Source organism: Mangifera indica, chromosome 20 (assembly GCF_011075055.1).
Source record: "Mangifera indica cultivar Alphonso chromosome 20, CATAS_Mindica_2.1, whole genome shotgun sequence".
Taxonomy (NCBI): domain Eukaryota; kingdom Viridiplantae; phylum Streptophyta; class Magnoliopsida; order Sapindales; family Anacardiaceae; genus Mangifera; species Mangifera indica.
This window is the reverse complement of record NC_058156.1, coordinates 3,232,612-3,256,712: the sequence shown is the minus strand read 5'-3', so window position 1 is coordinate 3,256,712 and position 24,101 is coordinate 3,232,612. Positions and strand designations below refer to the sequence as shown.

Genomic DNA, 24,101 nt, shown 5'->3' with positions numbered 1-24,101 from the left:
TCGTTGATGTTAAAGTGAAGAAAGCTGAAAGGTCAGGGGAATTGTTAGGTTCGAAACTCTAACCGCTTCACCTAGGATGTAGCTGAATTAATCTAAGTGTGGATGAGATATTTGGTACATGTTTGTATTTCCCTTTAGTCTTTTAGCAATCTTTCATATTTATATAATTCAAGAAAATGATTACAGTGTTGTTGGCTGCATTTTGAAATTTAAATTTAGCCATAGGACTATTTCCCATATAAGTTTTAACCCAATTTAAAAAACATATCTTTTGCAGTTAAAAAACCCAAACACCTATTTATGCATTAACTTATATTAGAAGTAAAGGTAAAATTGTTATTTTATCTGTAAACCCTAAAACCCTAAAAAATTATAGTATTTTTCCTTCTTAGTTTAAAAAACTAACAATTTTCTCTCAGAATTAAGTTTTGAAAAGTGATATTTTTCCCCTTTCAAATTTCTGCGATGAACAAGGACTACTCGCTCCTTCCCAAAGATGGTTCTCCCTCCAATTGATGTCGTCTAAATTCGAAGAATCTAGATGAAACCCTTCATTTGGACAACAAATATATCATCCAAAAAAATCGTTGTCATCTAGACAACGACAACATGTCCAAACCAACAGTAAACGTCAGAGATGACGAACCTTTGGTCTGGACTTCGTTGTTGTCTAAACGACGATGATTCATCTAGACAACGCCTTCATTGTTCAGATAAAGGGTTTCATTTGAATTCAAAGAATCCAAACAACGTTAGTCGAAGGGAGAGGATTTCAGACAGAGAGAAGACACCAGAGGGAGAGCCATCATCGAGAGGGAGAGAGCGGTCGTTGTTCGCTAGGGAAATTTGAAAGAGAAAAAATAATCACTTTTCAAAATTTAATTATAATGAAAAATTGTTAGTTTTCTAAACTAAAAGAGAAAAATGATATAAATTTTGAAGGTTTTAGGGTTTTAAAGTAAAATGATGATTTTATCTTTATCTCTAATTAAAAATTTTAATAGTAGTTAACTTATAAGTGGATGTTTGGGTTATTCATTTATTATGAGTATATTTTTTAGATTTGATTAAAACTTGTTTGGGAAATAATTTTTTGACCTAAAATTTAAATGGTTAGACTAAAGATAAGACTACGTTCGAGATAAATGAGGAGAAAGTTAGCTTTTTATTATGGATATAAAAGTGGTGTTAAATGGTGGAATATATTATCTGGTTGAGGGATGTTACTAATTGTGACATAGGCTGTGACTTTTGTATATGGTGGTTCTTTGAGGAGAGAAATGGTGGATAAAAAACTTCCGCACAACAAAGGAACCTTGTTGACCTTGACCACATCTTTTTGGGACCAGACCATAGTAAAAATGAGGTTCATACATACTTACAGCTTTGCTATCTGTTTAACCATTTCATCCGATTTAATTGCTTTAAAATTAGTTGTTGGCGTTTGCTTCAATTCGAGAGACAAAGTTTTCAATGTGGCGATTGTACACTGAGCCCTTTCTGTAAGTGCTAAGGTGATTTCTTATAATGAGTCAACATATTTTTGGGGATCATAATTTTTTTTTTTTCATTTTAGTAAAATTATGTGTGTTAAATACCTAATTTGTTATATGAATATTCAATAGTGTATTTGCAGAATTATATTTTAATCTGTGAGTCAAAAGTATACAATTGGATTCCATGTGGGTCACTAGTTGACAAAAAGAAAACGGCTTTTGTGTTTTACTTTTTACCATTGATTGATTGAGGGGATTCGATAGTCTATTTTTTATTATTTATATTAATTTATAAAAAATAAAAAAACTTTTGATACTTTTTTATTTAATAATGATATGATAAGTAATATAAAATATAATAGGTAGGATAGACATTATAGACTAAAATGTAATTTTGCAAAATTCGGGGGAGGAGGTTATTTGTAACAAATGTTTTTCCTTTTTTTTTTAAACAAAAATGTTCATTTTACCCTATACAACAACGAAACCTAAATGTGCATTTTGTCTATTTTACTCATATTCATATAATTTTTATGATAAAAATGTTCTTATACTCTATTAAAATTACAAAACTTTTTAACGACACAAGATGAGATCAATTGGTGCAAAATCTTTGGTGTTCAATTGATCGATGCTATTAAAAAACCCTAAATACTTTTGATTAAGACTAAATAGAAAATATCGAGGTTAAGATCATTTGACACCCTATTAAGGTGATGCTCTCATGACATTCCCTTACCACCATTACACATGTGCAATACTTTTCATTCAACCTTCCTTTTTGATTTAATATGTCGCATTATTCAATTATTGTAGTTTCCCCTTAGTCGCCTGCACATTTGATTTAGTTTAGGGATTTGAATCAAATAATTTTCCAATTACTCTTTTGTTTGGTAGCAAACCAAGCCTAATGTTAACGATTTTAAAACTAGATCAGATCGATCAGTTTAACTAGTTGAATCGAGAACTGACTCTAAGTCCAATTCGCTTAACATGAGAAGACAATTTATTTATTAAACCGATCAAACTTGGTCAAAATTAAGGTTTAATCAGATAAATCAATCAAAATTGAGTTTGATCAAGTTTGACCAAAATTTAAAGTTTTTTTTAAATTTTAATTATTTTTGAGTAATTTGATTATTTTTTATTAGATTGGATGAATTTTAAAAGTTTGTAAAAAAAATAAGTTCAAAAATAAAATAAAAAATGAGAAAAAATATCTCATATCTATTAAAATGTCTTCTATAAATAATGATTTGTAGAATTATATTTTTTTTAAATCATAAAATTGAAACTTTTTTTATTTTAATTTTTTTATTAAAATCAAATGAATACTTATTACTTTTTAAAAATGATATATTTTAATTTTTATTATGTGGGTTTATTTTATTTTTTACAAATTTTTAAATAAAATTTATTTATTATAATTTAATAATAAATTAAATCAATCAATTTTTTAATTAAATAATAAAACAATCAGTTTCATTATCATTTCAGTTATAAAAACAATACTTAATGTATCACTGGAAGACATGAGAACAGCAGAAACGAGGAAGTGGAGAGATAATGTTCTAAAGGCTGAGCTTAAAAGCTGTCTCCATCTCCTTTTTGTCCGTGCTCTTTTTAATTCCGTAACAAAGATATTAGTGCTTTATAATCTAATATGTATTTTTTATAATTTAATATAATATAAAAAATAATATATATTATAATATATATATTAAGTTAATATAATAAAATAAATGTATTATATAATATATTTTATTTTATTTAATAAATTAATATATTCTTTTTAAAAAATAATATAATAAAAATATAAATAAAAAATTTTAAAATATTTTTAAAATAATAATATTGTTGCAGAAGGTGGATTTTCCACCACGTGAGAAGACTTTGGCCAAAAAGCAATGGGAATGCATTAAATTAACTTGGAAAATTGGCTTGGAAAATTGGCTATGTTTACAGCCATATTTGTTGACTAATGGGGCAGCCACATGTCTATAAATACTGCCCCTTTACTCTTCATGAAAAATGCAATTCTTCTTCCTCTTCTCTTCATCCGGATATGAAATAAAATTATTCTCTCAGTTGTTTTCTCTCATTCTCAATTCTTTTTTAATCATTTTATGTTTGTGTATTAAATTTATAACACGTTATCAGCACGATCAGTTCAGGTATATAATATTTTTATATTATACCGTTATGCTGCTTAAATATTATAAATACGGATATCCCAGTTGTGATGTCCCAGTTGACTTTTAATTTATGTTATATTTCTGATTAATTTTTCTTTATAATTGTACTCTATTTGCAACCCGAAGTTTACAAAATTATAAATCTGGACCTGAAGTCCTGAAACTCTTGAATCTGGACCTGAAGTCCTGCATATTATTTGTAACATGAAGTTTACAAAATTATGAATTTAGACCTGAAGTCTGAAATATCATAAATCTGGACCCGAAGTTCTGAATCCTATTTGTAACTTGAAGTTTACAAAATTATGAATCTGGGCCTGCAGTCCTGAATATCATGAATCTGGATCTGAAATCCTGAATATCATTCGTAACCCGAAGTTTACGAAATTATAAATTTTTGACCTGAAGTCATAAATATTATTTGTAACCTGAAGCTTACAAAACCAAGAATCTGGACCGGAAGTCTTGATATTATTTAAATGTTTATTTTTATTGTATTCCATTTATTTGAATATTTATTTATTCGCATATTTATTTATTTGAATCTTTATTTTTATTTATATCCGATTTACAACCTAAAGTTTGTAAAATCGTGAGAAAATCATATATATGGGCCCGAAGTTCCGAGTTTTATGATTTACAACTTGAAGTTTGTAAAATCATGAGAATACATATATATGGGCTGGAAGTCCCCAATTTCATAAATATGGGCCGGAAGTCCCCAATTTCATAAATATGGGCCAGAAGTCCCCAGTTTCATCAAAGTCTTTATTTTAATAATGATATCACCTTTGCAACCTGAAGTTTGCATAAAGTGTGAAAAATATGGACTTGAAGTCCAAAACATAATCAGAATACGTATTATAATATTCTGAAAATTAATTACAAAACCAGAAGTTTTGTATATATGGGATAATATATGGACCTGAAGCTTCCAAAATTAATCCCAATATTTCTCCCATAAAATCAGTTGTTTTGTAAATATGAAATAATATTTGAACCTGAAGTTTCAAAGATTAACTCATATATATTGTTTACAAAACCAGAAGTTTTGTAAATATGACAATAATTGAACCTGAAGTTCCTAAAATTAGATGGATAATATTAAATGGGCTTTTTACATGAGTCTCCACTTAAAATTTGTGAGTCTTGAAAAACTAACTAAATAAAATATCCCAGAAGGACAAATACGAGACTATTATCTTTTGGCATCATATCCTTGAAGGATTGCAAGCCGAAATATGAATACAATGACTCTATATTTAGTATAAATCTGTAATATTCAGAATTTTTTTCCTGAATGTGATAGATAAAATATTCCCCACATTTTATTTTTGCTCCTGTAGTAGCAATATCAGAAAAGAAATTCTGAATTAATATTTTTCTCGTTATATATCGTTCCTTGAAGTGAACGCAACTACCAGAAGTAGTTATTATGAGTATGAAATGCCCAAAATTTTTATAATTAAATCCATCATATATATTTATTTTGGAGTCATGCATATTATTTTGTATTTTATTGTCATGTTCTCTTCCTTTCAATATTTTGTATAGGTTATAACTAACGTAATTTTTAAATGAAAGGAAATGGACTCCAAAATTGAAGCGTTGACTTCAAAAGCTGATATGGGAGACATATGTTTGGTGGATAGTGCAACAACGCACACAATTCTTAAGGAAAAGAAATTTTTCTTATCTTTAGCATTAATTGAAGCTAAAGTAACCACCATATCAGGATCAATTGATCTGATAGAAGGCTCCGAAAGAGCCACAATTATGTTAAATAATGGGACCAAATTAAGCATCAATGATGCATTATATTCAAGTAGATCCAGAAGAAATCTACTAAGTTTTAAAGATATAAGAAAAAAATGGTTATCATCTTGAAACCATGAATGAAAATAGTGCAGAATTCATCTGTATAACTAGTAATGCCTCCGGAAGAAGGCTTATACTAGAAAAGTTGCTTGTTTTATTATCTGGATTGTATTATACAACCATAAAGGCAATTGAAACCTACGCAGTATCGAACCAGAAGTTCGTTGATCCAAAAGCATTTTCGCTTTGGCATGATCGTTTAGGCCACCCAGGATCTACAATGATGCGTAGGATTATTGAAAATTCACATGGACATACATTACAGAATCATAAAATTTTATTGTCTAGTGAACAATTCTGCACCGCCTGTACTCAAGGTAAATTAGTAATAAGACCATCGCCCTCCAAAATTGGAGGTGAATCCCCATCATTTCTGCAAAGGATTCAAGGGGATATATGTGGACCCATTTATCCACCAAGTGGGCTATTTCGTTATTTTATGGTCTTAATTGATACATCTGCACGATGGTCTCATGTTTGTTTATTACCTACTCGAAATGTTGCATTTGCTAAACTGTTAGCACAAATTATCAAATTAAAGGCACATTTCACAGATCATTCGATCAAGTCAATACGGCTAGATAATGCTGGTGAATTTACATCCAAAACATTTGATGATTATTGCATGTCTATGGGGATTGAGGTTGAACATCCAGTCCCGCATGTCCACACACAGAATGGATTAGCTGAGTCTCTTATCAAACGACTCCAGGTAATTGCACGTACTTTATTATTAAAAAGTCAATTACCTACTTCTATGTGGAGACATGCTATATTACATGCTGCAGTGTTAATTCGCTTGCGACCTTCTTCCTATCATCAATATTCTCCCCTACAATTGGTTCTTGGTCACCAACCTGATGTATCTCATTTGAGAATTTTTGGTTGTACTGTATATGTCCCTATTGCGTCCCCTCAACGCACAAAAATGGGACCCCAACGTCGTTTGGGAATATATGTTGGATATAATTCACCATCCATTATCAGGTACCTGGAACCATTAACAGGTGATCTTTTTACTGCACGATTTGCAGATTGTCACTTTGATGAGACAACTTTCCCATCTTTAGGGGAAAAGAAAATGCCTCCTGAAGTTAGGCATGAACTTACTTGGTATGTACCTACCATGTCTCATTTAGATCCTCGCACATCCCAAAGTGAAACTGAAGTGCAAAGAATAGTGCGATTACAAATTATTGCCAACCAAATGCCTGATGCATTTGTTGATACAGCAAATGTGACAAGATCACATGTTCCAGCTGCTAATGCACCAGCAAGAATCAATGTGACTGCTGAACAGTCCATTCGAGTCGTGACTGATCCATCTACCTCACGCCAGAAGCGTGGTAGACTTGTTGGATCGACGGACACTGTTCCTCGAAAAAGAAAGGCAAATCAAACAAATATTCCTCCAGAAGAGGTTATAGTCCCTGAAGAGACTCAAGCTCCTGAAGTGGCACAAGCCCCTGAAGTGGCACAAACCCCTGAAGTGGTACAAAATCCTGAAGAACAGGAAAATGAGAATATTGAAATATCTTTAAATTATGTTCATACACAAGAAATGTGGAATCGTGAAACAATTATAATTGATGATATATTCTCATTTGCAGTAGCTACTGAAATTCTGAATGATGATGATTTTGAACCACGTACTGTGGCTGAGTGCAAACAAAGACATGATTGGCCTAAATGGGAAAAAGCAATTCAAACAGAATTAGCTTCCCTAGCAAAACGTCAAGTGTTTGGGCCTGTAGTTCCAACACCTCAAGACGTACAACCCGTTGGATATAAATGGGTATTTGTGAGAAAAATGAAATTGCTAGATATAAAGCCAAGCTTGTAGCCCAAGGCTTTTCCCAAAGGCCCGGGATAGACTTTGATGAAACATATGCACCTGTAATGGATATAATCACATTCAGATATTTAATCAGTTTAACAGTCTCTGAAGGACTGGATATGTGTCTAATAGACGTAGTTACTGCTTATTTATATGGAAATTTGGACACTGAAATTTACATGAAACTCCCTGAAGGATACAAATTACCTGAAGCAAAAAGTGTCAATTCAAGAGGCTTGTACTCAATTAAATTACAACGATCATTGTACGGATTAAAACAATCCGGACGTATGTGGTACAATCGCCTCAGTGAATATTTGAAAAAAGAGGGTTATGTGAATGACCCTATATGCCCATGTGTCTTTATCAGAAGGTCAAAATCGGGATTTGCTATTGTAGCAGTTTATGTTGATGACATGAATTTAATTGGGACTCCTGAAGAGCTCTAAAAAACTGTTGAATATCTGAAAAAAGAATTTGAAATGAAGGATTTGGGGAAAACAAAATATTGTCTCGGCTTGCAGATCGAGCACAATTCAAATGGAATACTTATCCATCAAGCAGCGTATATTGAAAAATTATTAAAACCTTTAATATGGATAAAGCTTATCCTTTGAGCACCCCAATGGTTGTTCGGTCTCTTGATCCAAAAAATGACCCATTTCGTCCTAAAGAAAAAGATGAAAAGATACTTGGTCCTGAAGTACCATATCTTAATGTCATTGGAGCCTTATTATATTTGGCCCAATGCACGAGACCGGATATATCCTTCGCAGTTAATTTATTGGCCCGATTTAGCTCTGCACCAACCCGTCGCCATTGGAACGGAATCAAACATATACTCCGTTACCTATGTGGGACTAGAGCTTTAGGATTATTCTATTCTGTCAAATCTCCTAAAAATCCTAGTTTGGTTGGATATGCAGATGCTGGTTATCTTTCTGACCCCCATAAGGCCCGTTCACAAACGGGATATGTTTTTACTTATAATGACACAGCTATATCATGGCGCTCCACCAAGCAAACCTTGGTTGCAACTTCTTCAAATCATTCAGAAATTTTAGCTCTCCATGAAGCCAACCGAGAATGTATATGGTTACGGTCTGTCATCCATCATATTCAGAATGCATGCAGTCTTCCTTCTACAACAGACACTCCTTCCATATTATATGAAGACAATGCAACATGTATAGCCCAAATTAGAGGTGGGTACATCAAAGGAGACAGAACCAAACATATCTCACCGAAGTTCTTTTACACTCATGAGCTCCAGCAGAATAAAAAGATTGATGTCAAGCAAATCAGATCCTGTGAGAATCTTGCAGATTTGTTCACTAAGACACTACCGACATCAACATTTGAGAAGTTAGTGTATAACATCGGTATGCGGCGGCTCAACAAGCAACCAAGTTAATCCTATTATAAAGAGGGAGAGCGTTCATCAGGGGGAGCATTCATCAGGCAAAATTTTGAAATATTGGACAAAAGGTGCATTGTACTCTTTTTCCCTTCACTAGGTTTTGTCCCACTGGGTTTTCCTAGTAAGGTTTTTAACGAGGCAGTTTAAACACGTCCAACGCCAACTTACAGAACATTTTATAATTATGTTCCTTTGCTTTGGTTTTTATCCCACTGGGTTTTTCCTTAGCAAAGTTAATATAATTATCTGTAAGTGGTGAAAATACAAGGGGGAGTGTTGCAGAAGGTGGATTTTCCACCACGTGAGAAGACTTTGGCCAAAAAGCAATGGGAATGCATTAAATTAACTTGGAAAATTGGCTTGGAAAATTGGCTATGTTTACAGCCATATTTGTTGACTAATGGGGCAGCCACATGTCTATAAATACTGCCTCTTTACTCTTCATGAAAAATGCAATTCTTCTTCCTCTTCTCTTCATCCGGATATGAAATAAAATTATTATCTCAGTTGCTTTCTCTCCTTCTCAATTCTTTTTTAATCATTTTATGTTTGTGTATTAAATTTATAACAAATATATCAATTATAATTTTTTATTATTTTATCTTTTAAAAATTATATCTTATAATATGATGTTTAATACATAATATGAGATACCGTATGCAACTCAACAAGCATGTTCGGGCCTCAGCTTTCCTTGTTCATTCAATTCCTTTCTGGTTTCACTTCACTTCCATCTCTAAAATGATCATATCTCAGACCTCCCAACCAACCCCACCTCTCAATTTCTGCAATTCCGAGATTAATTGTTACAACAGAAGTTTGAATGTGAATGAAAGTTGATTTATACAGGATCACGTTTTTTTTGCTGGAATAATGGGGTCGTTAATTCGAATCTGTCTACTCTGAATCAAGAACATGGCATTTGTCGTTGAAGGCAGTTCATCCACCTGCAAATGAACAAAACTCTAAAAAAAATTAAATTATAATCATTTGGCCCTTCTTTTACCCAGTAAAATTTGCCATAAAATCTATCCAACTGGCATGAATGAATTCCATCCTTATTCAAAAGTTGTATGTTAATGGTGATACACCAAAAACATGTATCCAAAAGCTTCCAAATCTGGGCAAGATAATTTGGAGACAGTGATACCTCAGTTTTGCATGCCAGACAAATCTGTCAAAGTTCAAGTCTTTAACAGTACTCCAAGTGGGAAATTGTCTATTGAATTTGAATACCAAGCTGTGAACTGTTCTTTTCTTGTTTCAAGTTTGGAAAAACAGGATTGAATTACAATTATAGCCATTATTTTAAGTACCCGAGGTTCATTTTCATTTGATTTCAACCCCCTTGATGTATTTTATGTCTGCAACAGTCAGCGATGCTTCTTTTTGTCCAATTTTATCAAAAATGAAAAATCTTTCCCGCTGGAATCTCTCTCTCATCTAGTGAAATCACACACAAACGTGCCTTGAATTGTCACTCTCATGTCCTCTATCCTTAAATTGGCAACATTTGCCAGCCACTAAACTTTGTATTATCTTCTCCAATCTCTCTTCTGCTTCTTCTGCACCACATTTTCCCACCATTTTTCCATGCATTGCGTTGCTCTCTCGCTTCATCACTTTCTACACAAACCCCACAATTGAAATGTCTTTTTTGTGCCTGTTGATTTCACCTTCTACATAATTGACACTTCAATTTGAGCCTTTAAGGCTCTCTTTCTAAAAACAGAAATGAGTTTGAACAAGTTTTCAAGGCTGCTTTTGCAGTGTTCGCTTCTTTCACTTGTGTTGTTCAAAGCTCATGCTGATGCTTCAGAGGTGTCTGTCAAATTCTTGAAAGCTCCTAAGCCATTTTCACGTGTCACCTCAGCCACATTTTTGTTTCAAGTATTGGTGGGCGGAAATGAAACTTGCACAGACTGCGTCATCAATTGCAAGGTTTGATGAACTCTTTTAACGGTTGTATCATTTTAGCTTCTTCACAATGCTAAGTTATAATCCTTAATTTTTTTCTCTGTTTTTCCCCTTTAAAACGGATTCGTTACATGGTTTATAATCAGAAATTAAACCTGCTAAATCTTCATTTTTAATTACCCAAGTAAAAAATATGTAAATTCAATCGTCTGGATAACTTGATTGTTCAAAATTTTCTTGTTAAATTTTAAGGCTGAAAATTTTGTCTTTGACGAAAAAATTAGAAGGATGGAGGGTTGTTTTATTTCTGTGAAAAATACATGACATTCTTGCGTTTGAAATTTTTGCTTGTGAAATTCGATGATTTTACATGCAGCTGGATGATGGCATTGCTTCAGATTGTGGAGCTAGGAAGATTTCACACGCAGGGTTGCATGATGGAAATCATACATTTGTTGTCTGCGCCAATGGATCTCTAGGAGTTAGCTGCTCTAGCTATAACTGGATTGTTGGTAAAAAAAACCTGCTTCCATCTTTTTGAGTTAATTTTTTATTGTTTTAAAAAGGAACTTTGCTAGTCTAAAATTTGTTATTGTATAATATTTGTGCTTCTGGGTGTACCCTAATTGAACTCGGAAAAGATGCAGCAAATGAGTTTTAGAATTTTATTGAATACCAACAACCAGGGAGTATGTAACAGTTTATCAAGTGACAACATTGATAAATGAATCAATCTACTTGTTGATTTTATGAAAGGTTATGACATAAATTTATAGAGACTACCGAAACAGAATATTATTTCTGCTGATATTCAAGTTTGGATGTGTTGGGAGTTATGCTGGAATTGATTGCAGTCTATTCCTTGATAAAGTTTGTTTTTGTCTCATTTTTGCAGATACTGTCCCCCCTACAGCATATATAACTGCATCATAGCCATTTACAAATGAACTAAATGTCTCTGTAAATGTTCTTCAGTGGATGCCTGCAACGTGAGTAGCTGACAAATTTTAATAAGGGGGTGACTTCTTAGTTCTTACCATTCCTCCTAATAAATTATGGCTTTACTCAATCAGCAAAGTAATGTCAACCTTATGTTCACAGTCATATCATAAAAGGCACATTTTCTGTATGATTGTTGCTTTGCTGGAGTCTTGCATGCTTAAATCTATATGAAGGAGTTGATTTTTCTATAAAATAAAATTGATTGGTTGACAATACTTAGATATCAAGCTACTTACACGTGTTAAATTAAAGCTAAATTAACACTCTTCATACTACTTTGTCTTTCATCAGCTACTGGTCCATGGTGCTGGCCAAGTTGTGCCATCTTCACTCATCACACTGCAGCCATCCCTCAAATATAGTCTTCTTGTGAGTTTATCATCTATGGCTCAATATGGGAGGGTAATACTAGTAATGTGTGAGAATTTTTGTACTGACAATGCTGGTAACAAATTTACAAGGACAGCAAACTCAATCTTTTATGTGCATTTTGGTGAGTTAATTCTCTTGTTCCTCTTCAAACATCATGTAGTTGCTTGATATGTTATCTGTATGATTTTCCTAAAGATGACACAGATTTTAGGCCTTCAATATTTAGGAAATGTCTAGATTGTCGGTTTAACCAACCCAAAGTTGAGAAACTGAAACTGCAAAAGTATTTCATATTGAAATGTTGAATCTGTGCGGATTCTGATTCACACAGATATTTTGTACTTACTTCGTTGCTTTGAGTTTTTTGCTCATGTTAAGCACTTCAATTTTTTTTTTCTTTTAAATTTAGAAGAGTGTTATTCTGACCGAAGTAACGCTGTTCATTGCTGGTTGTTTGTGTTCTACAGATAGAAGAAGTGTGTTTGTCAATCTAAGGTTACATGTTCCTGGAAAGTTACTTCAGCTGGATAGTGAAGCTAGGACTGTGCAGGCAACGAATAATTATGACAACTTGAAAGTGTATTTTTACTTCTCAGAATCTGTTCTGGACTCAATTGCTGAAATTCTCAACTCTGTCAACGCAAAGTCAGGGCATACTTCATCCCATTAGTGGGGCAAACTATGGGAACCGTAGATTTGGCTTTATGGTTAGTTGATTTACTTTAACGTATGCCTTACATATGTATAGTATACAACTTGTATGCACTTCTTCTCAGGTTGCAAATGCATCTAGTATTGCTATAATCACTATAAGCCTCGACACGAACTCCATTATAAGCATTCTTGGGACTCCTGTCTCTCTAATTCAACCAGTTACTTTCCTTTATGGTATAAACACATTTTTTTCCTGTGGAGTAAGATTATGTTTCTTTTTTCCTTATCCTGCTGAACTTGAAAAACAAGAGGTTGACACTAAGCTTTTATATTCAATGCAAATCAATCATTATAAGTGAACATGAACTTTGTAGACGTCTTTTCTTCCTTCGAGTATTTTGTAGATGTCATTCTTTCCTTATGACATAGTATAGATGTGATCATCAGATTCTCAGAGAGCAGCTGTGAGATTGAGTACAACATCTACTACGAGGACTAGGCAGCACATAATCCCAATCTCGATCAAGTTCTTGAAGCCTGTATTTGGCTTTAACTCTTTTATTTCAATCTCAGGAACAATTGCAGAGGCAAGCTATTTTCTCTTAGCAGCCTCTATATGCACTTGCTAATGGCACTTCTTGAAAATGCAACTTTTCTGCTACATTTTCAGGTTACTGAAAGCAATAACACATTTAAAATAATTTATTAAAAAATCAAATCAATATTAATTTTATATCATTTTTTAATGTGCTCCAGATTTTATCTGGTAAGTTGGAGTATATACGTTATAGAGATACAAGTGGTTGATAATGATGTTGTTTCTGTTAACATTCCTGAAAATGTGACTGGGGGTGTCGCTGGTAACAAAAATCTACCATCTAATGTTCTACAAGTGAGACAATGTAAGAAGTTTCTTGCTTTTTGCTTGTTATTGGCTCAGCTGATGTGTTCATGCAACATTGTTTTTTTTTTAAATACATTTCTGATATAAGTTGTGACATGCATTTATAGATTCTGTACCTCTTATTTCTTGTGTGATTTCTTCATTTGTAACTACTACTTTTTGGGCAACATCTTTTGTTGCGGGACTGCTCACTGTATCCACTGCAAGCCTTCTATTTGCCGAACCTTTTTGTATCTGATCTTGCAAGGAACCTTTTTGTATGATACCTAACTTATTTGAACTACTATTTAAATTTAGCGATCCCTTGGTTATTCTCTAGCTTGTGAATATGATAGAGACCTAGAGAATGTGAAGATCTCACAAGCTGACTTCTGCCCTCGATGGAGTGCACTATCAGGGTTCCCAGGAAAACTGAAGTTCTCCAGTGGTTGCTGTTTGCTCTTTCGTTTAATGTAACAGTGAAAGGAATGTGAACAACAGAAAAATAGTGTACTCACGTTATGATAATTGATGTCAATTAATATAAGTAAAAACAGTTTGCATTTCTTCTGCTCTATAGTCACAAAGATTAAACATCCACACTCATAATTAAAAGCTATCAGTTCCTTTAAGAGAACAACACATTCCAACTCCCAAAATGATTATACAAAATAAAATAGAAAGAACAATGTCACTCCAGCTTTCGAGAGGCTGGAACTCTCCCCACTCCCCTTATATTTCCTTGAAGATTTTTCCTCTCTTCCTTCCGACTCCAGATCCCTATTTCTCAATTCCATGCTGTTGCTCTCCCAATCCCTGCCTGCTAGCTCAGCTCTCAATATCTTCATAATTTCCTTCTTTTCCAGCATGTCCCTAAGCTTTTGCTGCCTGTCTGCTACCTTTACTGCTTCTGGAGTGCTGCCAGCTGCTTCAGAATCACAACCCTCTGCTAGCATGATTTGCTTTCCAGTATCTTCCTTTGCTCGGGCCTTGGACTCTGCCTTTCTCCTTTCTTCTTCTTCACATATACTCGGGTTCTAACATTACCCCTCCCATCCAGCGGCACCTTGTCCGCAAGGTGCAAATGAGGAAAAGCGTGGATTAAATTTTTATATAACTCTCATGAGTTTTCGTGATCAGGTAAGTCATTCCATTTGATGAACAACTCCAAGTCCCCCTGTTGAGAATAACGAAAATCCAGAACTTCTTCAGGTTGGGCTTCCAGCGCAGCTTCCTCATTCAAGCAGCTCGGAAGAGGCATACAGGTCACTGAAGGGCCTACTCGTTTTTTAAGCTGGGAAATGTGGAAGACCGAATGGATTTTAGCTGCCTCTGGAAGTTTGAGTTTGTATGCAACCTGCCCGATTTTCTCCTTTATTTCAAAGGGTCCGTAGTAACGTGGACTTAGCTTCTCATTAGGCCGCTTCACCAACGATCGAAGTCGATAAGGTTGAAGCTTTAGAAACACTTGATCTCCCACTGCCAGTTCCATCACACGCCTATTTCGGTCAGCCATCATTTTCATTCTCTGTTGAGCCTTGTTTGATTTCAGCTTATCCAAAGTTTCATTCCGCTCCTTCATCATGACATCGATCTCATTCACTTTGGAAGGTTCAACTATGAATTTTAAAAGTGGCGGTGGTTCGCGCCCGTACACCACCTTAAACGGAGTCATTCCTGATGACGAGTTGAACGTGGTGTTAAACCAATATTCCGCCCAAGGTAACTAGTATGGCCAAGTGCACTGCTGCTCAAAACAGAAGCACCTGAGATATGTCTCCAAACTCCGATTCACGACCTCGGTTTGCCCGTTTGTCTGTGGATGGTAAGCCAAACTGAATTTAAGCGTTGTTCCGAAGGCCTTGAAGAGCTCAGACTAGAAGGCACTCATGAAGACACAATCTCTGTCTGAAGTGATGGTTCGCGGGAAGCCATAGAGTCTCATAACCTCTTTAATAAAAATTCCAGCGATATCTTTAGCCGTATAAGGATGACGGACAACGAGAAAGTGCCCATATTTGAAAAAACGATCCACTACCACTATTATGGTGTCATATCCTTTAACTTTCGGTAGTCCCCCAATAAAGTCCATTGATAAATCATCCCAAATTTTAGAAGGAATGGGAAGGGGCTGCAGGAGATCCGCCGACGACATCGCTTCGTATTTAGCTCGCTGACATGTTTCACACTCTGCCACGAATCTTTTAACATCATTCTTCATACCATCCCAATAAAGAACAGATGAAATTTTTTTGTAGGTGCGGAAGAAACCGGAATGTCTGCCAATGGGTGAAGAGTGGAATTCGGTTAAAAAATACTGAACCAACCTGAAATTTTTGGGCACCACCAAATGCCCTTTGTACATCAGGCTTCTGTTCTTCATTTCATATCCTGTGTGTGTGGCCATTTTGCTGATCAAGTCCTGTGTGATTCCTCTCAGCTTTTCATCTTTCATAATCTCCTCCTGTATCTCCTCTACGTTAGCTGGAGAAGCAAAGGAAATGGCCCTCAATTCCCCTTCCTCTAGTGGCTTCCTAGACAGAGCATCAGCAGCTTTATTCTCGCATCCGGGTCTGTACACGATGTTGAAGTCGAATCCCAATATTTTCACCAGCCATTTTTGCTGCTCATGACTGACTGCTTTCTGCTCGGTTAGGAACTTGAGGTTGCTTTGGTCGGTTCTCACCTGGAAATGACGCCTCAACAGATAATACTGCCACTTCTGCAGAGCTAAAACGATGGCCATGAGTTCCCTTTTGTAAACTGATATTTCTTTGTTTCGGGGTGACAAAGCTTTGCTGAGATAGGCTATCGGCCTCCTGGCTTGCATGAAGACAACACTTAGTCCCGAGCCCGAAGCATCCGTCTCCACTATGAACATCTTCGTGAAGTCAAGAAGCGCAAGAACGGGGACTGTTACCAAGGCCTTCTTGAGTGCTTCGAATGTAGCATACGCCTCTTTACTCCACCTAAAAGCATTTTTTTTCAACAAATCAGTCAATGGTTTTGCAATCCTGCCGTACCCATGCATAAACCTTCGGTAGTAACCCGTGAGCCCCAAAAACCCTCTCAAATCACGCAAATCCCGTGGTAGAGGCCAATTTCGCATATCTTCTATCTTCTGCGGGTCGGCTTCTACTCCATTTCTCGACACAACGTGCCCCAAATAGCCCATTTTCTCCCTGCCAAACTGACGCTTCTTTTTGTTAACCACTAAGCAATGACTTCTCAGCAGTTCCAACACTGTTTGTAAGTGTCGTAAGTGGTCATCGAGTCCTCTGTTGTAAACCAAGATGTCGTCGAAGAACACCAATACGAACTTCCTCAAGAAGGGCCGAAAGATATCGTTTATCAAGCTTTGAAAGGTGGCAGGGGCGTTCGACAATCCGAACGGTATAACGAGAAATTTGTAGTGTCCGTCGTGTGTCCGAAAGGCTGTCTTCTCCATATTGGTGTCTCTAATCCTTATTTGGTGATATCCAAAACGTAAATCCAATTTATTGAAAATGTCAGCCCCTGCGAGTTTGTCAAGGAGTTCATCTATCACCGGAATTGGATACTTGTCAAGTACCGTCACACGGTTTAAGGCCCTGTAATCGACGCAAAATCTCCAGCTCCTATCCTTCCTCCTCACCAGTAACACGAGACTTGAATATGGACTCACGCTCGATCGAATTATCCCCGGCGTCAGCATCTCCCTAACTATTCTTTTCACTTCCGTTTTCTGGAAATGTGGGTAACGGTAAAGCCTCAAGTTCGGGGGTTGGGCTCCCTCCACCAACCAAATGGCATGGTCTCTCTCCCGCTTCGGTGGTAGTCCGTATGGTTCTGCAAATAATTCACCAAACTCCCTCAGCAATGGCATCATTTCCGCTTGTATATTTTCTCCTTTGACCTCTGAAACTTCCCTTTCGTCGCTCGTTTTTAGGGTGAACCCTTCACTCCCTTGCGCCATCAATTTCAGCAGTGTTCCCACTGTCGATTCCAGTTTAGTTAATAACACATCCCCCTTCAACTCCACCTTCTGTCCGTCCCAATCAAACCGCATTGTCTGCTTTCCCCAGTTGGTCTTCACTTCGTCGAGCCGACTCAGCCATTCAATACCCAATATCACATCCACCCTACCCAATCTGAAAAGAAGAAAGTCTTGAATTATTCTCACCTCTTGCACAATCAACTCAACTCCCTTGCATTTCCCGACGCCATTGACTTTCCTGCTATCCCCCAATACAACTGCGAATGTAACTGGCCGAACTGAAATTTGTAACTCAGTGACTAATCAGTCTTAGACGAAATTGTGTGTCACCCCACTATCCAGAAGTATCAACACCTGTCTCCTTCCGATGGACCCAATGAATTTCATGGTTTTCGGAGAATCCAATCCCACCATCGAACTGGAATTCAAATTGGCTTCCAATTCTCTTGCTTCAGCGATATCTTCCTCCTCGTCTTCTCCGGTGTCTTGTTTGCAAGCTATCATTATACACAGTTGTCGATATCGGCACTGGTGTCCAGGAGTATATTTTTTGTCGCATCTGAAACAAAATCCTCTCTCAATCTTGGAGCAATATTCGTCGTCGGATAACGTTCGGTAATTAGTATCCTTTTGTTGGTTGGTGGATGACGCGACGAAAATATTTGGAACCTTCGTTGACGTTGTTGCGTTCGTGTAGGGAAAAGCGTTCTCAAATCTGCTTTGACCAAAAGGGCGTAAGTTTATGGTGGGGCGAGCTGGACCGGGCGGGTGGGTCCGTGCTGGGGTGGGCATTGGGCAGATGGGCTGTATATTTGGGTTTTGGTTTGGCTAGGTGTTGGGCGGGTAATAGGAAAGTTGTTGGGGGGTATGGGCTTGGGTGGACTGGCCTATGGATAAGCCTGTGTTAGAAAGGGTTGGTTGCCAGGTCAGAGTTGTTTGGGTTTTTGGGTAGTATTTCTCGGGTCGGTTGCCTCCCCTATTTTCGATCAATGCATTCTTTCTTTCAATTTCTTGTACTCTTTCCATCATCTCCTCCAAGGTGGCTGGACGAAATAGCCGCACTTCCTCTCTGAGTTCTTCCGAAAGTCCGTTCATGAAAATCACCATCAGAGTGCCTTCCGACAACTCTTCAATCTCCGCCGACAACAGCTCAAATCTGCATCTGTACTCGTGGACAGTATCCGTCAACCTAATGGCGAATAGTTCTTCCTAGGTCGATCGTTCGTCATCAGTTTGGAATCTCCTGAGGGTGGCGTTTCGAAAGTCCTCTCAACCCGAGAATAGTTGGCGCCTCTTTCTCCATCTAAACCAGTGGAATGTTGCCCTTTCCATACAAACTCCAACGGCTGTCAGCCTGTCGCCCTTCGTTACTCGGTTTATGTTGAAATAACGCTAAACTTTCTCCAACCACTTGAGAGCCTGTTCATCGACAACAGTGGTAAGTCCAACCGGCGAAACTGAACGTCCCGTGGAGCCCCCTCTGGTAGTCATTCCCTTTCTGGCCGATTTTTGATGTTTCCTCTCCCCTGTCAACGTTCTCTACTCCAGGCGGCTGGTGAAAGGGAGTACCTCCAGTCGGAGGGTGCATGTTGGGAGTCGGTTCTCCCCCACTTGGTGTCGTATCCCTGTGGTCCGCAGCTGGAACTACAGAGGGTCCTGGGTCTATTGGCGCTCTGGCCTTGTCGCCACTTTCTTTACCTATCATTGCCTCCTTAAGGTCCCGGAGGTACCCTTTGACGATTTCCATATCACTCTCTATCCTTTCTAACCTCACCTGCGTCTCATTTGCTTTTTCCCTCATCTCCTTGTTCAACCCTTCCAATTGATTACCCATCTGTGCCAACCTCTCGTGAACCTCCGACACCTCTTTCTCAAGCCCCCCAACTCGTCCCTCCATCCTGGTCATGCTTTGATACCACGTGATAGAGACCTGGAGAATGTGAATATCTCACAAGCTGACTTCTGCCCTCGATGGAGTGCACTATCAAGGTTCCCAGGAAAACTAGAGTTCTCCAGTGGCTACTGTTTGCTCTTTCGTTTAATGTAACAGTAAAAGGAATGTGAACAACAGAAAAATAGTGTACTCACGTTATGATAATTGATGTCAATTAATATAAGTAAAAACAGTTTGCATTTCTTCTGCTCTACAGTCACAAAGATTAAGCATCCACACTCATAATTAAAAGCTATCAGTTCCTTTAAGAGAACAACACATTCCAACTCCCAAAATGATTACACAAAATAAAATGGAAAGCACAATGTCACTCCAGCTTTCGAGAGGTTGGAACTCTCCCCACTTCCCTTCTATTTCCTTGAAGATTTTTCCTCTCTTCCTTCCGACTCCAGATCTCTATTTCTCAATTCCATGCTGCTGCTCTCCCAATCCCTGCCTGCCAGCTCAGCTCTCAATATCTTCATAATTTCCTTCTTTTCCAACATGTCCCTAAGCTTTTGCTGCCTGTCTGCTGCCTTTACTGCTTCTGGAGTGCTGCCAGCAGCTTCTGAATCACAGCCCTCTGCTAGCATGATTTGCTTTCCAGTATCTTCCTTTGCTCGAGCCTTGGACTCAGCCTTCCTTCCTCCTTTCTTCTTCTTCACATATACTCGGGCTCTAATAGAATATTTCCGATAAGCTAGAGTGGATTGGCGGGTAGTTTTGAGATTATGAAATTTGTTTTCTGTGCCTTCAATTGACAACCTCACATATCTTGAATAATTTTAGAGTAATCTCATTGTGACACCATGAAACATAAACTGCTTGCGACATTGGAGGAAATACATACTTCAGAAGTTCCATGTGTCTCGCTCTCCCTCTTTCTCCTTTTTCAGTTAAAATGGAGCCTAGAGCCAAAAGGGCTAAGGAGTTCGGAAAGTATGGTAGTCCTAGAATTGATGTAGATATAATCTGCAATCGAAACTGAAATCTTCTACTTTGTGTTCTTTTTAAACAGAGAACTGCATGCCACATCCAGGTTTTCGTGCTGACTATATGGTTGCCAGTTCCATTGCCAGTTGAATATTATGAATTTGCAAGGGCTTTACAATGGAGTATTCCCTACTTTAATCTCCCATGCGAAAATGGGAATGTTCAGCCAGTCATGGCGAGCTTCAGTCACCCTCCTGGCCCGCATTCCTACCTCTCCAAATTTCACCATTTAAAGAATTTTCGAAGTGAACAACCAAAGGAAGGGAATTCAAACAGGCCAGCTACGGTATATGGGACGCCACTAACTCCAGTAGAATACAGAATGTTTTTCGAGGTCGAAAATCATTTTTCTACTACTTTCTTAACTCCTAATGGTATTTGATGAATATTTTGCATGATCCAATGAGTTGAATGTATGCAGAGCCAAAACATGAAACCTGAAGCAGAATATATGGATTCACAACATTTGAATGGGTAATTTATTGAATGTTTATTTTGATCTTTCTAATTTCTCTTCCCTTGCTTATGGATTCTAGAGACGTTATGGGGATTTTGATGTAAATTTAATAGCTAAGCAGAAAATCTTAGAAAAAAGTAACAACAAAGTGTACATTTACAGGTAAAACTACACTATCTTGAACTAATATAGACTGCAGTGCAATTTTCATCTGAAGAGCTACTTTGTCCACTCCAACCATTTGCAAGATGCTGAACCTTTTAGACTTCTATTACATCAGGTTTAAGTGAATACCTTGTTTCATTTCTTTGAGTTCAAGTGCTACGACAGGATTCCTTACTATCTCCCTGCTCTCACCTTGTAGTTGGAGAGATTTTGATAGAAGCATGTTCTGGTTAGCTGTAATTGGTGGCAGTTTGATGCTTCTGCATGCTTTGCTCCTGATAATTTTAAAGCTTAAAAACAAAAAATCTGAAACAAAGAGAGGCTATGGAGCACTGATATTCCCACGTTTCGAACTGTTTCTTGTAATTCTTGCGCTACCTTGTGTTTGCAAGGCCTCCGGTGCTTTAGTTGCAGGTATCTTAACATTCTGTTTTTGAACGACATTACAAGTAATGTGAATTAATGCATAAGATTTATATCTTGTCTTATACTGTGCTAGGTGGAACACCATCGGGGCTTATAGTTGGTGTAGTGCCATTGGGGATAGTGTCTTTTCTTCTGCTGTGCTTGATCTTATTCCTCTTTATTGGAATTACATTTGGGAAACTACTTCTGTACAAGGAAGTCCATCAAGTAGGTCAGATATTTCACTGGTATCACGAGATCGTTCGAGTAACTCTTGGTCCTCGCAAAAGATGTCAATGGACATGGAAAAATGCACCAAACTCTGATATCCTCTATTTGAAGATCTGAGAGGTCCGCCAAAATACATGCTTTCTCAGATCTCCGAGAGGTATCCCCACAAGCATGGTGATCGTATCATTGCCTCTGATGATGAAACAGACGATGCAAAAGCACCTTTCATACAGAAGCTGTTTGGAATACTTGGAATATACTACACACTACTGGAGTCTCTGAAAATAGTTTCGCTAGGAATTGTGGCTGGCGCTCATTTGGATGACTGTTCATCTAAATTGCCAACAATTGTATTGTTAAGCATCACCTGTTTTCAGCTGCCTTTCCTTGTTCTGAAGAAGCCTTTCATTAAGAAAAAGGTTCAGTTGGTAGGGATCATCTCTGTTGCCTGCGAAGTGGGTATATTTACTTTGTGTTTGGTTCTCTTGGAGAAAGAATTTTCAGTCAGAGAAGAAACTAAAATTGGAATCTTCATGATTACACTTTTCTTAGTAGGATATTTTGCCCTGATGATTAATGAATGTATGCTTTGTATGGACATACCAAGCAGCTGGATGGTGCCAAAAGCTCTTTTTAACGGGCCTGAAAATAGCTTCATTTAGATTTCTCCTGGTTGTCCCACCCCAGACACTGGTGAAAACTTTGGAAAGCAAATTTCAATCCACTCAACATGAGGATAGTGGAACCGGGGAAACTGCTTCTTCAGCCGAAAGGTATAGGAGCTCCGGGACTGGGAATCGGAGTACAGATAAACCATGGATGAAGCAACTAAGAGAACTGGCAAAGTCTAGCTTCAGTAAACAAGGAAGTGGAGCGCCAAATGATCCATCAACTTCAAGTAGTTATTCGAAATGGAGTGGTTTCTGGCGTAGCAAAAGTAGTGGAAGTTCATCTTTAAATTCACCTTCAGAGTTCAAGCCAAAACCAAAAGGACTGTGCAAAGACTTAGAAGCCATTTTTGCAGCCAAGTGAATCCAAAACCATTCTTACAAGAGTAAGAACTTGAAGCAACATAATTCTGCAGCCATTACCTGTTGAATATAAAATATTCAGCTGGCAATCTACAGTGATTATCTCATATTTTATATTCATGGGATTCTTTACAAGATTTTATTGTTATAAGAAAAGTCTCAACGTTCCCACAATAACACATGCATTCAGCCTTGATAAACATTTGAATGAAGGAAATGGAAAAATTTTCAAAGGTATTTAATTAATGAGAATTTTTATTAGTTTTGGATAAATATAAGCTTATACTAATTGAAGGGCATAAATGGAAGAGGGTTGTTTAAGAAATTAAGAGAAGGATAAAATTGGGAATGTCATAACTTATAGGGACAAAAATGTAATTCAAATTTTGACTAGTTCCTTGGTTTGACCAAGCCTATGAATCAGGTTTATTGAAGAAACTCTAACATGTTCAAGTTTGGATACAAGTTTTTAGCTTTGGTTAACTCATTTAAATTATGCGAACATTTGGTTTAGAAAATGTTTTATTACTAAAATAGAAATATTATTTTAAAGATAAATTACCTTAAAAATTACTGAATACAAATAAGTATTATGTTTGATAAAATTTAGTAAATATTGATAATCATAAATAATTATTACGTTTAGTTAGAGGTAATAAAAAAAATATTGGTATATTATTCTATTTAAATATCTTTGGATTTAACTATTTTGAAATATTTTTTATATTTTTTATATTATTTGTTAGATTAATTAAAAATTTGATTATCTTTACTTAAAAAATAATAAATAAAAATATAGTTATAATAAAATTAAAATCACTATAGTAATATTTTAATACATAAAGTAGAAGTGATAATCATATTATCTAAATTATAATACCAAAGTTTTGTATTCAAACTTGATTATTATCTTTTAAGTCTTAATGCCTTGAAAAGTTCGCCAACAAATATGTTGTTATAATATTTTAAACATCAACGACAAAATAATATTTAATTGCACACTTATGATAATATTTGATCGAAATAATATAAATACCTATTTAACTTTTAAAATTAATGGTTAGGTCGGAAAGATAAATAAAAATTGATTTTTTCTAATTAAAAGTTGAGAATTTGTCATTTCATCAAATGTTGTATGGGCAATGGTGATCCAACCTTTTTTTTCATAAAAGGCTAAATGACTATTTCCCACTCAAAATATACTATTATTTTAAGTTTTCTTTCGTTAACTTTGAAAATCTCATTTACCCACTCAT

General features: G+C 36.4%; 1 pseudogene; it reads left to right on the top strand.

Moving 5' to 3' along the window:
• The first annotated feature begins 10,560 nt into the window (after positions 1 to 10,560).
• On the top strand, positions 10,561 to 23,091 carry LOC123204787 (annotated as a pseudogene).
• Positions 23,092 to 24,101: the final 1,010 nt, after the last annotated feature.